Here is a 17,369-nt window from a genome sequence, read left to right on the forward strand (position 1 = left end):
AAACCTGATTCTCAGCTCCGGGCAGCCGCTCGCCTTTGGAAATGCGCGTGACGCGTCCCGGCGTTGGCCGACCGCGCCGCCGCCGGTGCCGACACTGCGCTACTTTGGACATTCTGTAACACTGTAACTGCACTACTGCGCACACCTCTCTAGCCGTTAGAGTGGCAAGATTAAAGCCCCTATACCTTCGAAGTATTCGCGGTGAGATCGACCACCCCGCTAGTGTGGATACTGGTTTCGTGTGGTGTGTGTATAAGTGCACGGGGCTTCTGTTTTCACATCGTGATTTTGTGTTCCGTACCCGCAGAAAACTCTTCGTTATCGATGGTGAGGTTTTGTTCGGTGCCACAATGCCGCACATACTGCACAGAGCCAGGGATAAGCTTCCATTTTTATCCCACCGACGCGGAACGTCGCAGACTGTGGCTCGTTAGGCTTCGTTTATAACGGCAGGACCATAGGCGTGCGCAGGGGGGGGCCAAGGGGGCGAGAAGGGGGGGGGCGCAAAGTCAGCCCTATACATTGTAGGGGGGGCGAGAAGGGGGGCGCAAAGGCAGCCGCATACATTGACATAATAGGGAGGGGGGCGCTGCGACGAACCTTCGCCCCCCCTGAAGGGGAACCCTGCGCACGCTTATGGGCAGGACCTTCCAAGTACGCGATGGTGTGCAGCAAGCACTTCGACGACGGTGCATGCATTCGCAGACGAGAAAGAATGGTGAGTAGTCAGCGATAACTTCGCTAATGTGTGCATTTATATGCTTGTTGCTGCTGTGCACTACGAGCGTGAAGACGGTCGCAGTAAGCGAACGCTCGGGGAAGCTTCCCTGTGCTTTGATTTTCCTACACTTCCGCAGAAAAATTAAGGGAGAATCAATCGAGAAAGAAGAAGATTAATTCATGGAATTTATTCTTTGTCATTCATGTACCGTCTGCGCTGTAGTTTGTTCGCGCTTGGCTATGAGTCTGTTTAAACGAGAGTCCCCGAGCCCTCTTCCCAGTAAACCATGAATGTCCATTAGATATCCATAGAATGCTAGTCTCGGGATATTCAGTACATCTTCTGGATATCTACATTTCTCCACATGACATTTCACGGATGTACTATAGATCATCTAAAATGCACCCAGATCACGCTCTCAGTACGTTGTATGGATATTAAGGCTGGATGTTCTGTACATTTAAAAGATGTTTTCCGAATAGGCAGCACACAAAAGGGCAACAAATATGCACACATAAAAGACGCAAACACAAGCGCTGACAGCGCTTGTGTTTGAGTCTTATGTGTGCGTATTTGTTGCCCTTTTGTGCGCTGCCTATTCGAAAATCATGGCTCACCAACTAGCCCATCAGTACATATTAAAAGATGTTCATTCCTTAAACTCGCATCCACATGACGTCTAGCGGCTTGTGAGGTGCACTAATTATGGCTCTCAAAAACGAACGCTCGACAGACTGTAGGCCACAATACTTTTCGCTCACTTGAGTGCTCGCTATATGTACTGTTGTAACCTGAAAGTAACTGTTGCGAATCACTATTTTGTAAATTTTAGTATTTATGATTTTGGAAGTAGGTGTAGGTGTCTCGGCATAAAAGAGCAGTTGTATTGTACTGGTTCTTGGATGTGGGCGCGAAAAGACAAGGACGAAGGGAGGAAGACACGTTTGTTGTCAGTAGCGCCAGTGTGTGCGTCTTCCTCCCTTCGTCCTTGTCTTTTCGCGCCCACATCCAAGAACCATGACAGACCAACAAGCCCGCATCGCTACCCTCGTGTATTGTACTGCCTTCTATGGAGAGCGCGCTGCATACCTCACATTGTTCCTTTTAGGTATATAACACATCTGATAAAACATCAAATGTGCAATACTCTTCTCAGGCTATTGCAATGTTTTGTTACACACAATGAGTACAATGCATTGCCCTGAAAGATTACTGCACATACAATCATAAGAGTGTTTCAATACTGGCTAAATGACAAGAGAATGAAGTGAGTCGAAAGCAACAAGGCAGTATCACAAAAGTTTATATGAGCAAAGCAATGCTGTAAACCATAGGAGTACTCTCAACGTGTAAGAACACAGGCTAAATGTCTAGAGAACGCAGATACACTCAAAAGAAATGAGGCGGTGTGATAAAAGTGAACTGTGCACCAGCTGAAGACTAAAACCGAAACTGTCCACCAGCAGTCCCAACATAAGTCCAGAAAAAACAAACTGTCTGCCAGCACTCTCAACGTAAGTCCAGACAGGCTCCTCGGCCGAATGAGTGAGGTCTTGTGGGTCACAGGAGGGGCTACTTGATATGCTCAGTCCGATCGCTGTGTGCCTGGATTCAAGTAGAAAGGAAGGTAAAAAAAAATAAAGCAGGTACAGTAAAGGAATCGAGAGTTCATGAAACTGCTTGAACCAGAGAAACTTGTCGCATTGCTCTTTCTATTTTATGCCTTAAAATGGCTATCTTGCAAAACACATCAATGGAGCCCCAATTCTATGACTTTGAGAGGGCACCCAAAACTATCGTAAATTGAAAAAGTATTAAGATACGCAGAGACTGTCGGTCTTTCCCCCAAAAAATGTGACATGAAGGCGCACTGCTTCAAGAAAAGTAGATTAAATTCTTTAAAAAAAACATGACACCTAAGTAATTAACTGGACGAGGTGAAAGTTAATTATTATCCAATGTAATATGTCTTTTCTCCAGGATAAAATGAGTCAGGGCATTAACTGCAGTGAAGAGTCAAGTACAAAGCTGAAACCTGCTACAAACGGCCTTCCATCAAGGGTGTCAAGTATGGTGTCATCATCATTAAATGGTGACGGAGAACATTTCTTGCAAGCTTGAGAACATTCATACTGGACACGACTAAGCCTTGTGTGTGATGCATTAGTTCCCAATCAGGTGCAAACAATGAAGCGCTGCTTTTATTAAAACTGCTAACATGAAAGGAAAGGTGTGTTATGCACTAAATACGGCTACAAACGCTGTATTATATATATATAGGACAGACGATTACTTTTAGGGCTCGTTTTCTCTGCGAGACTATATATATATATATATATATATTTCGAAAGAATGTTCCTGGCTATTGGTTTAATTATATGAAAGAAAACTAGTCACAGTGAAAAACATAACAACATTTATTCTGAGCTTTCGGCCGGGGACCGGCCTTTATCAAAGAATGCATTCGTACATGGCGTACGGGTTTAAGTACAGATTTTGTCAATACATAGATGTAGACACACCATCGTGATTCGTTGGACTATGACATGGGAGGGGCCAGAACAACAACAACAGCAAACAAATCCCAGGGAGAGAGCGACACGCATACAAGATGACACACACAGCATTGTACTCTGTGAAGAGTAGAGTATAGGCGGGGTCAGAACATACACAAAATAAATAACAAACAGCGAAACGAACCTACGTGTGTGGTTCGGAACGAGAGGCGGAGGGGAAAAAAAAAAAAAGAAAAAATGACAAAGATGCGAACGCACTTACCACGCTAAATGGGCAGACCCATCAACTACGGGACTAAAGGAGAATACGCTCACGGACGTGGGATGTAAACGTGCCGCACGCGTTTCCTTGCTACCTTCAAAAAGCGCGTCAAAAGCAGTTAAGTGTTTGCCCATCCATGCGCCTTTTAGAGAAGGGGGTTCGGTACGGCTTTTGAAGTCGACCGGTCTCCGCGGGCATCTTGCAGTTGCTCGCGGTAATGACCATAGCCCTCCCTCAAAAAGAAGGATACGTCTCGCCGGTGAACAAGATTGAGGACAGCTGCTGTTAGGCGCAATGTGTGGGCACATGACATATTTCTTTCAATCAAGAGACATGATAAACATATACATATACATGTACATATCCGTACATTCACACACATATAGATACATACGGATATACATACACATGCACATACGTACTCATATGAACCAACAACCGATGTTCAAGCGAAAAAAAAAAAAAAGGGGGGGGGGGGTACCGCATTCGTACTTGCAGGAAGGGGGGAACGAGCACGCACGTAATACCCGTAATCACAGTACCAAACTTAATGACATATGTATTTATCGAGAAATGGGTCCAGGCTCGAATAGCACAATGCGCGACGTGTCTAATCACATGTGTACATGCATGCACATCAGGGTAAACGGATGCTTCAAATTCTGCATCCCGAGTACAAAAGTTTCTTGGGAATCGGTCACCTAGTTGCCGGCAGAATCAAAATTTTCGGGTTCGTTGCAGGTCAAGCATGATAGTCGGCCTATGCTTTCATTTATGCCACCAGAGACACTGTTAAATTTGTGGATCAGGTATGATTCACGAGCCTCCCGGTCATAATGGGTCTTGAAATTGGATTGGAGTACCGCCGCGGAAAATGTATGGAAGGGGTGGCCAAGGTTATTAACATGTTTAGATAGAGGAAGGTGCGGTAGAGCCTTTACGTGTGCTCTGTGATTATTGATTCTCATCCTGAACGCAGTCTCAGTTTGGCCAATGTACTGTGCATGGCATAAGGTGCACTCGAGAAGGTAGATTATGTTCGCGCTGTCACAGTTGAAGTTGCCTCTTATCTGATAAGAAAACGAAGACGCGGTACTTGTGACGGTGGACACTTTGTTCATCATTGGACAGAGTTTGCACCTAGGCTTGTTGCAGGGGCCGCTGCCTGTGAATTCAGGAGTGTTGACTTTAGAGGACGTTACAATATCTCTAATGTTCTTCGCCCGTCTGTAGACAACGCGTGGAGGTTGCGGGAAAACACATCGTAACTTGTCGCTTTCAAGTAGAATGTTGTGGTGCCTTCTGAGGATGCGGTTTATGTTAGGCGGGGAAGCTGAATATGTTAGAATGAGATTGGGAGTAGTATTTGCGGGTTCGGATTCTGTCTTCTTTATCAGGTGGCGGCGGTCCTTCTTTTCAGATTTCCTAATAGCATCGTTAATGACAGACTGTGGGTATTGTTGCCGTGTGAGGTCAGTGCTTAGTTGTTGACAGTTGGAGGCGAAGTCGGCCTGGTCAGAACAAATACGCCTAAACCGAAGAGACTGGCTGTACGGTATGCCGAGTTTACAGTGCTTGACGTAAACTGTAAACTGTAAACTGTAAACTGTAAACTGGTGCAACGTCAGTTGTGGTTGCAGTGCTGGCTATCTAATTTTATAATAAGGCAATAAGCAATACTTATATACTCCTATGATTCAGGCGTCATGTCGGGATTTTAATGGTGGTTCCAGTGTTAGCTCTGCTTTTCAAGCAGTCTAATAAGCTCTACATTTGTATTCCTTGGCTCAAAGCCAAAACATGCAGCACGGACAGCTACTCACTGACTGCTTTGCATGGAACCGATTCCCACAAGGCGTGGGACCTGCCGAACTTTTTTCGCAGTGTGACTGCACAAAAGAAGATTTTATCATCAACGCTCTTCGTAAAGAAGACATCACAACCTGTATAATTGCCGCCAAAATTGCAAGCGTTTATGTGAAAGTGTTCAAGATCAGCCTCATTCGTGGAAAAATTTAATAACTACAGAAACGTGTACCCACAGTTGCCGATCGAAAGAAGCACATTCCTTTTTGAAAACAAAGTTACCGCACAGATTACTGTAAGGAGAAGTTTCCACAACTTCTTGTGGAATTTAAGCAACAGCTGCATTTCAAAGCTGTCATCGTAAAGATTGCCTCTCTTAGTGAATACGTCCACACCTATACGTTAAATAGGTGCTCAACAGATGAATTGGCCGGCAGCAGTTACAGTTCCGAAATAGTAACGAGTACGTTACGAAGTTACTAAGCTCACGTTTTCATATTGCTGTGCTTTCAAGTGTTGTCAAGTGCTCAGGTGAAGCGGGAGAACTCCTCATTTAGTCAAAATTACAGCGCAGGTGCTATTCAGAAATACTGTTTTCAGCACATGTTGGTGCTCCCTAAGCAGACAACGCTGCTGCTGATCATGTCTATCTGGCACGCTGACAGTGGCACCAGCTTTACCAGTGGTGGGCCTCATGCCCAATAGTATGGAAAAGGGAAGGGAAACAGAAGTGAGTGTGAGGAGGAGGGGAGATGGTGAAGCATAGCATATTCTTTAATAGTACACTATTGCAAGGAGTGGAGAGGGTGAGGAGGAGGGGAACGCCACCAGCTTTGTTTCCTCAGTCTTCGTGCCAATAGTACGTAGCTGCCCCCAGTTTTTTTTTCCTCTTCACTAACTGCCGCATTCAAGGACCAACTTTATACTTAACTTTTGACTTGAGTGTGTAACCGGCCCTTAAAGGGACACTAAAGGCAAATATTAAGTCGACGTTGATTGTTGAAATAGCGGTTCAGAAACCTCGTAGTGCTGCTTTTGTGCCAAGGAAGTGCTTATTTTGAAATAAAATCACGTTTTTAGTGGTCCGCATCGCGTTAGCGCGCTTCAAATCTCCCGCCTGAAAATACGACTCTCATACGTCACTGCTGCCGTGCCCAACGTTGCCCGCTTTTACTGCGCGGCCGCCGACACTAGTAGCAGCCGAGCGGAAGTAGCGAGACCCACAGTAGCAACAACGGCGCTGCGGCTAGGGTGGCTAGAATTCTAGCCACCCTACTGCGGCAAAGACTTGCTCGGATGGGCACATTCAAAGCCGTCACCAAGTTGCAGTTGGTCTCGTAATCCTCAGTACGAAAGTGCAGCGAGCACACACGCAGAGGTTTTGACTGTTTAGCACACTGGCGCAATGGCATGACACTAAGCCACTTCGAGCGTAAGGGTTCATTCCGGTTTCCTTGCTGCAGCACTGGCGTTGTGCACCATTCGGGCATCCGGCAATATCACACGCATGCGGCATTTTGTCGAACTTTCTGTCAGAGCGACTTTCACGAGCGCGCAAAACACGCACGGCAGTACGCGATCCCGAAACTACGACTGAGACGGGCGAGGCGCAGTTCGGCGAAAACGGAACCTTTGAACTACGCGCGCCGTTCCCCATGGAAACGCCACGGAGGTTTTGTTTTCCATGAATCAAGCGGAAACGAACAAACAGCATATTATTACGTCTTTTGATGCTCGGAATGTCCTTTTTTTACTGCTGCTAGTTTGATTACTAGTGATTTATTGTAGGCCGACTTCCCTACGTCATCGGGATCACTTCGAAAATGTCCCACTCGTGGCGCTCATCATGTGATACATTTAGCTTAATTTCTCGGTAAGTAGGGCACTGCTGTTGATAATATTGCCGTTTCAGAAGTTGTCATACATTGGGCTTTCACTCTGACATAAATTGTTATTTGCCTTTAGTGTCCCTTTAAAGGGGTACTGACGCCTTTTTTTGAAGGCGAGTTTACTACGCCATACAAATCTCCTGTATGCAGAGACGCCTCTGAGCAAGTGTGAAGCTCGGGAAAGGCTGATCAGATATTTTGTTTTTATATTAAAGTAACTTTTTCCATGGCACACCTACCGACACCGACACTAGCTTGATGTCAGGCTATAAGTACTAATTGTGATGATGTCAGGTACCAAAAATTCGAAGATGGCCACTTGTGCGTCAGCAAAACGTTCAAAATGGCCGCTTGTGCGTCATCAACGGAGCCCCGGTGCTGAGCAGCCGTGGAAACGTCACTATATATTGTGCAAGCACGTGACGAGAAGCTCATACCATGTTGTGACATCAGGGTACAGTAGGAACTGAAACTAGCTTTTAAAAACATATTGTAATTACTTTGGGTGCACTTGCGCTTAGCACTTCCGTTTGTAGGCTCTTGAGGGCTTGGCCTCGCATTTGACGCAAAAAAACAACTGAAATTTTTCGTGTCAGTACCCCTTTAACACCTTTTAAGAACGAGCCTTGCACTTAAGTGCAGCTTTTGTTGGCACTCACTTCAGCACAGTAATTGTAAGGCGGCACTGTCCTTTTAGATAACTATCGCTCTAACTTTTTTTTTACAGGCTCTCCTGTATGACAAGGAAGCAGTAGACGCGGCATTCGCAATGCTCATTTTATGTGCTTCCAAGGGATGCGGCCAAAGGACGACCTGCAGATGTGCGAGTCACGTTTATGGGAGCTGCAAAAAAGAATTAAAGTGTATCCCCAGTGTTTGTTATATACTCTTATTATACTCTAACAGTATATTTCTGAACAAACCATCTGAAACATGGCGGATCGGTGGCACTGCAGAAAGCCAATGAATGCTTGTCGAAGCATGGAAATACACAAAGCAGCATACAAACATGCCACTCGTGTAGCCGTTGCATCTTTCCCTTGCCCCAAGGAAGCACGCAGCGCAGTGAAGTGGACTTACGAGCTGCCGTCCAAGGACACTGCACATGCTCAACGTAAATTTTTCTCGCTTAAAACAAAAATCACTATAATTAAACTTTCAGAATCGAATTTCCTTTGTACACCCTTCCAAACAAGTGGAATTTTAATTTGACTGCATCACCAAACTGCATGTGCCTGAACACAAGTCATGCATTTCTTTAACTCACTCTCAATTCCAAGTAGCGTTACAGAGGAGAGTTGTTAATACATGTACATTATACAACGTTATGCAAAGCAGCTTGAAAAGATTAATGGTCTGGGTTATTGGCGACAGAGGCGAGGAGGTGGTTCTATTCAGATGCTGTCTTTGGCAGAATTGAATCGAAAAAAAAAAAAAAAAAAAGGTTCGTCTGGCAATTTGGCACTTGGATTTTGATGTGGTCTCTTCGTATTTCTGTGTATATGGGTGGTGCAACACCCCATTTACACATTTTTCTATGTTTGCACCCCTCATTCTTCAAAACTTCTCGGTCATCGACCTCCATACTTTTTTTGACACACTTACTGGCAACTATCCTGGCATGTGGTGTTATTGTATTATGTTGATATACATTGTAGAATTTTTTAAAAATTCTCAGAATGGATGCAGAATGGCCTTTTTGCTTCACCACAAAGCATATCGCGAGACAGAATAGCGGACGCAATGGGAGGAAATAAGAAATCACCATTCCTTTTCTAGCAACCATTATGGCAACGTGCAAATCCCTCCCAAGGACACAGAAAAAAATTTTCTTGCAGTGACAGTTTCATGAAAGAGGTCGAATATTGCACTAAAAAGCTTGCCCACGATTTTTAGAACAGAATCTTGAGATGTACGAGTGCAATGTCGCGGACGTTTGGCATAGAAGGACCCCATCAAAGAGACGCGCCACGGTGGTGTGGTTATGGTGCTCGACTGCTGATCCGAAGGGCGCGGAAACGAATCCCGGCCACGGCGGCCGCATTTAACTTATAAAGGATGAGCGATAGACGTTAATGATACCCTGAGACGATCGACGATTCTGTACAAATGCTGTGTGGCCAGGTTCATGTGACTACAGGTTGTCTAAATCGTCTTGCTATACTTTAAATATTGCAATCTATGCACACTGCTCTGAAGCTCATATTTCTGCCCACCTTTTCTTGGAGAGCAATTTCATTCGTACAATCTCATTTCTTTCCATGTGGTGTCTATTTGTGACCATGCGGAAGAACAAATGCGATATCGTTTTAAAAATCCGGACAGAAAGTTCTAGTTCGTTGGAATCGATCGAGAACTGAGGACATGTTTCGAACGAGAACAGAAAACACGACGCGTCGTCTATTCTCTAAAGTCCGTGTATGCGCAGCTCACGCTCTTACACATTAAAGACGCAGGCCTTGGTCGCTATAGTTAACGCGATATTAAAGCAGACAAGCGTCATTCCCAAATGCAAGGGCAGAGGTAGCCGTAGAAGCACTACATAATCGCCTTACCACGCGGGCCGCGCAATATTGTGACTGTGCAGTGGCGTTTTGCTTACCTTCTGACGACCAGTAGGCAAAGTGTCGCATATCAGATATTGATGCTTGATGTTCCGGATGCTGCTACATATGACCCACCACGTATATATCCATATAGATTTCACAATGTCACGAAGAACAGCGCAGAAGTTTGGAAGTTGAAAGCACGCGTTGGAGCCAGAAAAGTAAACAGGAAGTCGCCATGACGCTTGCAGTAGGAAGCAGGTGGCGCTTCACGCAGTCAGAAACCGAAACCGAAATTGCGATTTTTAAGCGCCTTCAATCGATCCGTCATTTGTGGGCGCCAATCATAAATGCATAAAATAGAGAACTTTTTCTCCATGGGAAACATTTATTACTGTGTAACATACTTCTGTGCTATTTGGCTGAGCTCAAGGTGTGGAACAAAGATCTTAGTCTCGCGCTTTTCCACTCTCGCTGAGGCTTCGTAACATTTTGATCTGCAGAAACCAGCCGTAGATAAAAAAAAAATAATAAAATCGATTAGTGACGTCGTGCTGACTGACCGGTAGTAGGGTTCGGCGCGAAGTTCAAAAATTCGATTTTGTACATTATTTGTGTGTGTGATTGCAAAAACAAAGATTAAAGGTCCCACTCACTAAGAAAATCGATTTTGCCACTTGTGAAAGATTATGACAATTAAAACATTACAAGCTACTACACTTCAGAAATAGCCCTAGCTTTCTGTCCCAAGTCTCTAAATCACAAAGATTGGCTCTCAATGTATTATGGAGAAAAACACAATTGAAGAAAAAAGGATGAGCCGCTGTCCCCACGGTGAAGCCCTCCATCGACATCTTCCTTTATTAGAACACACTGAATAGATCCTAATGATGACTGTGTTACTCCTAGTCTTCTACACACTTGTCAACACAAGATGTTGCTGTTGAGTGAGCACTTACTTGGTACATTAAATGACATTTGAAGTCGGGATCATGGCGGAATCCAGTCTGGCTAGGAGGGTACATTTGAAATAAAAAAGAGACACAGACAGGTCCAAACAAAATGTTTATGACGTTTCGTCTTCCAAATAAAACGAACCACTTCTGATGATGTATTCTTCGTGAACAAGGCTTCCATAATGGAAGTCGAAACGTCATAAACGTTCTAGAATGGTCGGCGCCCCCTTTTTGTTTCGTAGTTAAATAAAATTTTAAGTTAATAATTGCACTGTGTGAAAAGTGAAATTATTTCATTTGAAACAGTCAAGATTTCAGTTATAAAGACTGCTTTATTTTTGTGCAATAAACATAGCTCATACAATTTCACTAAAATAGTTTGAAAGAGCAACACTCAGCCTGAAGGAGTCTTACACAAGAGGAAGGAATGGAATGCACACACACACTGGGTGTCTGTGCTTGTACAATTCCTTCTTCCGTATGTAGATTTTGAACTATGTACTAACAGTCCCAGCATCAGTCTCTTCAATAAAGTAATCGTTCTGTTTACCGAAAAACATAATGATGGGAAAACACACTCCCACATAGAAGAATATTATTCGAAAGCTGAAGAACAAAAGAAAGCATGGCAAGATCGCTACTGCTATGGTTATACAGTGACAAAATAATGTTACTGAAATCATTTCCATCAAAGAAAGACTAGTGCATTCAACATAAGCTTGGTAACGTTTTTATGAAAAAAAGTTTTTCTGCAAGTATGATGACTGCTTACCGGTCTCCTAAAGTAGAATACACAGTACTACTTTAAATCATTTACAGCTTTTAAAAACACATAGGGTGGACCCGTACGGCTCTTGTCCCCTCTGCATACTTTTAGTTCCGTTTAAAAGGCCCCTGACACCAAAATCAAGACCTCGAGATGTTTGTGTTGTGTGATTGTCCTGCACACGTGGGCACTTCTGGCTGATTATTAGTGGCAAATGTTACCTTTAAGATATTTTAATTTGGTTTTGAAGTAAGCGTGAGTGCTCATTTGAGTTGGCAGCACCTCGCAACACCTCCACTAATATGACAAAGATGAAGGCCCCGTGTGACGTTCCACAAGAAAAGCCAGTACTGTTGACGTCGCAAAAGATGGACAAGGTCGCACACAATACAACTGGCACCCGACGAGGGCTATTGTTTCTCGTTCCTCTGCCTCAGTTGTCGGGCTATTCACAGGGTGGTTTTGGCTGCTTAAGCCAGGATTGCTTTTCATTTTCCTGAGGGGACACGCATACTTAAACGCAGCTCGTCAGCCCCTACTTTCTCCTTGGGGTCGGGTCCCTCTCCACAGGGGTTACGACTGCACTTGCAGCACGGGAACCTGCACAAATAAAGGTTGTATTTTGCACACTATAGTACAGCTGAAAACCTTACTGCATTCATTCTCATAAATGTGAATCACAAAAACTGTTCACTAGTTTAAAGGGATACTAAAGAGAAACAATGAATCTGTTTAGATCGATAAATTGTGCTCTGAGAACTCTAATGTCGTTAATTTCGCCATCATAGGTTTATTAATAGAGGAGAAAACCAACTTCAAAGTTTCATTTTTAAATTTCATGCCAAAATCTCCCCACATGACGTCACGGATTTCAAAGTGTATTTATTGTATTTTCATTCTTCATTATCACTCTTCATTATCGCTTTGAGAATACCACAGGAGAACACGAAGAGATGACCAGCGGTCTAAAACACCAGTTTTATGTCGACGACATTGTGGCCGGAGCAGACACAGCGGAAGCAGCTTTGCTGGTCTGCAATAATGCAGCTAATGTTATCAATTAAGCAGAAATGCATCTGCGTAAATGGATGACAAATTCCACAAGTCTTCAACATCTCAGTGAAGAAAGAGAAGGCATTAATAAAGATATTCGTTTAACGGTTCCTAAGAACAAGAAATTACTGGGAGTTCTTTAGTACCCTGAAGATGGCGTGTAAAGGCTTGACACCTCCAATATTATGCAGCTCGTAGCATCCATGAGGACAACGAAGAGGAATGTTTTAAAGGCAGAAGCTGAGATATACGACCCATATGGCTTTCTGTCTCCATTCACAGAGCTTCAAAGGAACTAAAAAGTATGTGTGAGTCAGTCCGAGATGAACGCATACTTCAGTACTTCAGGCAGAATGGAATTAAATGGAAGTTTATAGCGGACTGCGCCCCATGGTGGGGCGGTTTCTGGGAACGGCTGATACGTACAGTAAAGACAGCAATACAAAAGGCCTGCAAGACAGCCTTGCTGAACTATGTTGAATTAGAGACCGTGTTGACAGAAGTTTATTCAATAGTACACTCTTGTCCATTAACAGTAATACCAAGTCAGTTGGAGGAGCCACGGCTTACACCGGCTCATTGTCTGATTGGTCGAAGGTCAGTCTCTATTCCTGATGACGAGATCACGGAGACGAAGCCTGGCTCGACCAAAGATGAACTACAAAGACGTTGGAGGCAAAGAAAAGCATGCCTTGATGCCTTCTGGAAGAGATGGCACAAGGAATATATTTTACAGCTACAATCAGCTCACCACATCAATGGCACTGCTTGTAGTAAAAGTAGGAGACTTATCATGAACGAGAAATCTCCAAGGCTCTTATAGGTTCTGGCCGTAATCGAAGAGACATTTAGGGGTCGTGACGATCACGTTTGTCTGTGTCTCCCGAGAAAGTCAGACGGAAGGAAAGCACGAAAAGCTGTGCAACACCAAAGGGGCTATGCCTCTGGCTATGACAGTGGTACAAATGAACACTTTCTAGACCAATTATACCTGTCTGCTTTGGTTCACTTTTTCCTTAATTTTTTTTTACTGAAGGCACAATTAGCTGAGGGCTTTTGCAAATGCCAGAGAGTTGAACATTTTTACAAAGACCTTAACGGGAAGACTGGACAAGGATTCAAAGCAGCTTCCAAACACTGCCATCGCATTGCGACTGCAATGATCTCTCAATCATGAAGTATTGGACAGAAGAGGAAATTCCTGCATTTCCGCAATGATTCACTCACCCTATATCATCCCAGCAGACTTTTATGAAATGGAAAATTAAAGGCAATCATCAGTACCATACAGTGACTCATAACAGTTTATTTGATCCCAGGGTCACTGACCCATGGAACAGGATTCAACGTGCCTGTCTGAACACTGCTAACGCAATGCAGCTGCAGCATGACAGCACACAGCTGCAATGGTCCCCCAATGGCGAAGTATTGGACAGAAAAGAAAGTTCCTGCATGTTTACAATGATTCGCTCACCCTAGAATATTTCAGGTAACTTTCCTGATTGCCAAGAAATGGCTCGTGACATTTAAATTCATCACACGCCCATGGGACAACTTAAAAATAGTTCTGTGACTAAAGGCAGACACATATAAGTAATGTGTAGCTTCCTAAGGAAATGAAATACAGTTAAAACTCGATCTAACAAAACACAATTTTATGAAGTTCCTGATCTCACGAAGTATTTTGTGATTTTCCAGCAAATACCCATAGGGCTGAAATTAATGAATTAGCTCGGCCACAAAACTCGATTTAACAAAGTTTTCTTGGAAATAACTGCATAAAAAGTGGTGATTTCCATTTAATTTTGCAGAGATGGGTTTTTCTTCGAGCGTGCACTCTAACGCTTTAGCCCTATAGCATTAGTTTGATGAGGCTGGACGCTCCACAGTGCCCTTGCATGGAGCACTGGACTCAGCAGTCAGTAGCATTCTTACGTACTGGATGGTGCTAGAGGCGGCGGTGGCTGGTTTCGTTGCAATAATAGCTTCCTTGCAACTTTCTGACTTGGCCTGCTCGCACAATCACTTCGTTCGTTCTCCATGTATATGTTCGCCCATCATTGCTTCATGTAATGGTCTTTCTGGCTTGCATCACCTGGACATAGGCGACAAGGGAGCCTCATGTCAAAGCCACCCTCAGGCCGGCCTCACGGACTTTTCACCTGCGCAGCAATTAGATTAATCGCGAGAGCAATGGCCTGGTAGCTTTTGGTTGTTGTTATATGTTACAATTTTAGATTTCAAAGAGCCAAAAAATCCCCTTCTCGATTTTACGAACTTCCTGATTTAATGAAATAATTCAAGTGTCCTCACCACTTCATTAGATCGAGTTTTAACTCAATACCGTAAAATCCGGAGCAAGCACCACTCCCACGGTGAAAGATAATCGGACAAGATTTGGAGGGGGGCCTTTGCTCGGTCACGGATCAAAATTCAATATGGAGGTGGAAGAGCCGCATGTGCTTCCAATGAAATGCGTTTTTGAATAGGCATGCATTTGCTGTCGTTATTAGCCCTTGTCAAGCGAATAAAAACACGGAATGGAGCAGTGTAAAGGGCGGGAGGCAGGGGAGGAACACTTGCTCGGTCCCATTTGTAGATATTTCAAATATCCAGAAAAAAGGAGGGGGCGCTTGCTCGGGATTTTACGGTACGTAGGCAGAAGAAATTTTTCAACATCAAGTGTGGATGGTGAAGGTACAACTTAATTACATTCTCAAAAGACCTTGGTTGTGCATTGAGCCAAGTGTCGATAACACCATGTGTAGGCTAGTACCTTCGGGCTATTATGAAAGGATAGTGTATTATGGACAGTACCGCTACTGCACCAGAGTGGCGGCTGCACCCTTGCATGTTGCTATAATCCTATATCCGGGGGACACAGAAAGCATGTTTGCCATGTTATTGTAGCATACAGCAGACAGAAGAGCAGTCTAGCCTACGACACGTTCATTCAATAAGCAAGTTTGACTGGTGTGAGTGACAAGCAATGTTACACAGGGGTCTTCCAGGAAGCGTAAGGCTGCTAGACTGTGCACCCATTGGCCTTTTGCAAAGTTGGTTGCTTGAGCTAACCTCATTCTTGCTGTTCATGCCCTAAATAAAGATGCATATATCCTGCTGTGTATATAGTCATACCTTTTTCATTTACATTTGGTTTTTATTGCAACTACTTCAAAAGTATCACTCTCACAATCCTTATAAGCATTACATGGCGCATAATCTTACGTAAGGGCAGCTAAGCAGGCATATGAGATACGCTGTACAAAAAAAGAGTGAACGCTTCTCGTCTTTCATTTTATATTTTCGGTCAGTACGCTTACAATTCAGCTTAGAATTCGTAGAAGGCTTTTTACAAACCAACACCAAATGCGAGCGCACTAAACACGTTGAAGTGCTGTCTGGTGAACTGTGGCACTTGTATCAAACTAGCGAACGAAGAGCGCCTGCTTCCTCTTGCAAGCAGCTGCAATCCCTTGGAAACATGGAGCGTGATGACACTTCATAATGCAAGCAAATTCGACATTCAAACCTGAACACTTGCGAAACTGCCACAAAGTGAGAGCCATGTGTTCTTTCACATGGCAATCAGGCTTCTTTTATGCGCGAAGAAACTGTTCTAATAATAGTGTCAGTTATCAATTACGCAAAGCCGAACATTGGACGAGTTGGTGCAAGTTAATCATGTCGAACTGTAGCGGCTGTAGTGCATGAAAACACACGATCGGTTCTTTCGCAGAAAACTTTTTTCTGCTCGCGCAGCGATCGTGGATGAACCTCTTGTGCCGCAGTTCGAAATGTTTATCACGCTCCGTATCCACAACGTAAGAACGGCAGCATAGCTATATGATCACGCTCTCTGATACGTAAATGTAACAGGTACGCCGACATTTCAGACTAGCGGAGCAGAACTCGAAATAACAGAGATCGCTACTTACTTGTGGCAAGGCAGCACCTTCGCTCTGTTTCGCCCTCGACGTCCGTCAATCAAGCAAAGGCAGTACTAGACGTTCTCTGAGGCAGTCACGACGAAGTCGCTACGGGGCTACGGGACACCGGTTCACGGGCTACGTTGTCAAATGGTTGTCAAGACGAATGCTGCATGTGCTGCCAGTGCCTCGGCACTGGTGCTGCATGACTCGCGGCGACGTTCCAGAAAGCTCCGCCAAGAGGTGACGGCGCCACCATCGAAAATCCCTAAAGATTCTCTCCCTAGGTACCTAGCCGTCGAACACAAAAGGATTTTGTACGTTTTCTAGACGCTCGCATCGCGCGTACATGTGCGAAAGAAAACGTGATGGCGATGGCGGTGATGGGGACGACGTCGACGCGTGTCACAACCATGGTCACAACTTAGGGAAAGATTATGTACAAATTCATGCTTTATATTGCCACTCATTGTAATTTAGAAGTAACTGTACTAAGTTTTTACAAAAGTAATGATTTTTTTGTACAAATCATGGCGGCCATGACGTATTTTGCGTTGCAAACGGAAGTAAGCATAGCCTTTGAGACTTAAAATGTAGGCTTCAAGATGTGGGCCGGGATCAACAAATATCACTCTCCCGTTAGAACGGGCGTCCGTGGATGGCCAGATAACATCACAAAAATAACACAAATAAAATGCACCGATGGTACAGTGTGCACAACTCATACCGTATAGGGTGCCTTGATACCGGCACTCTAATACCGTACCGACAGACACGGCGCCTTGCGGCGCAGAGCCGCAACCACGGTGCAGGGAGCATGGCCTCCGAGATTGGCAGGCGCGTGCACCGCCGGTTAATGTCGGAGGCCACGCAGAAAGGAAAACCAAAAAGGGACGGGAAAAAAAAAACCGCGAGCCGCTTAGAG

The 17,369-nt window shown here is 44.4% G+C and overlaps 1 long non-coding RNA gene across 1 annotated transcript; it reads right to left on the bottom strand.

Moving 5' to 3' along the window:
• Positions 1-11,016: 11,016 nt before the first annotated feature.
• On the bottom strand, positions 11,017-16,631 carry LOC119404018 (uncharacterized). The gene is made up of 3 exons (XR_005186131.1): positions 16,454-16,631; positions 14,455-14,610; positions 11,017-12,062 (listed from the first exon to the last, which is right to left on the bottom strand). It is a non-coding gene; the product is annotated as an uncharacterized LOC119404018 (long non-coding RNA).
• Positions 16,632-17,369: the final 738 nt, after the last annotated feature.

This window comes from Rhipicephalus sanguineus, chromosome 9, assembly GCF_013339695.2.
Source record: "Rhipicephalus sanguineus isolate Rsan-2018 chromosome 9, BIME_Rsan_1.4, whole genome shotgun sequence".
NCBI classification, from domain to species: Eukaryota; Metazoa; Arthropoda; class Arachnida; order Ixodida; family Ixodidae; genus Rhipicephalus; species Rhipicephalus sanguineus.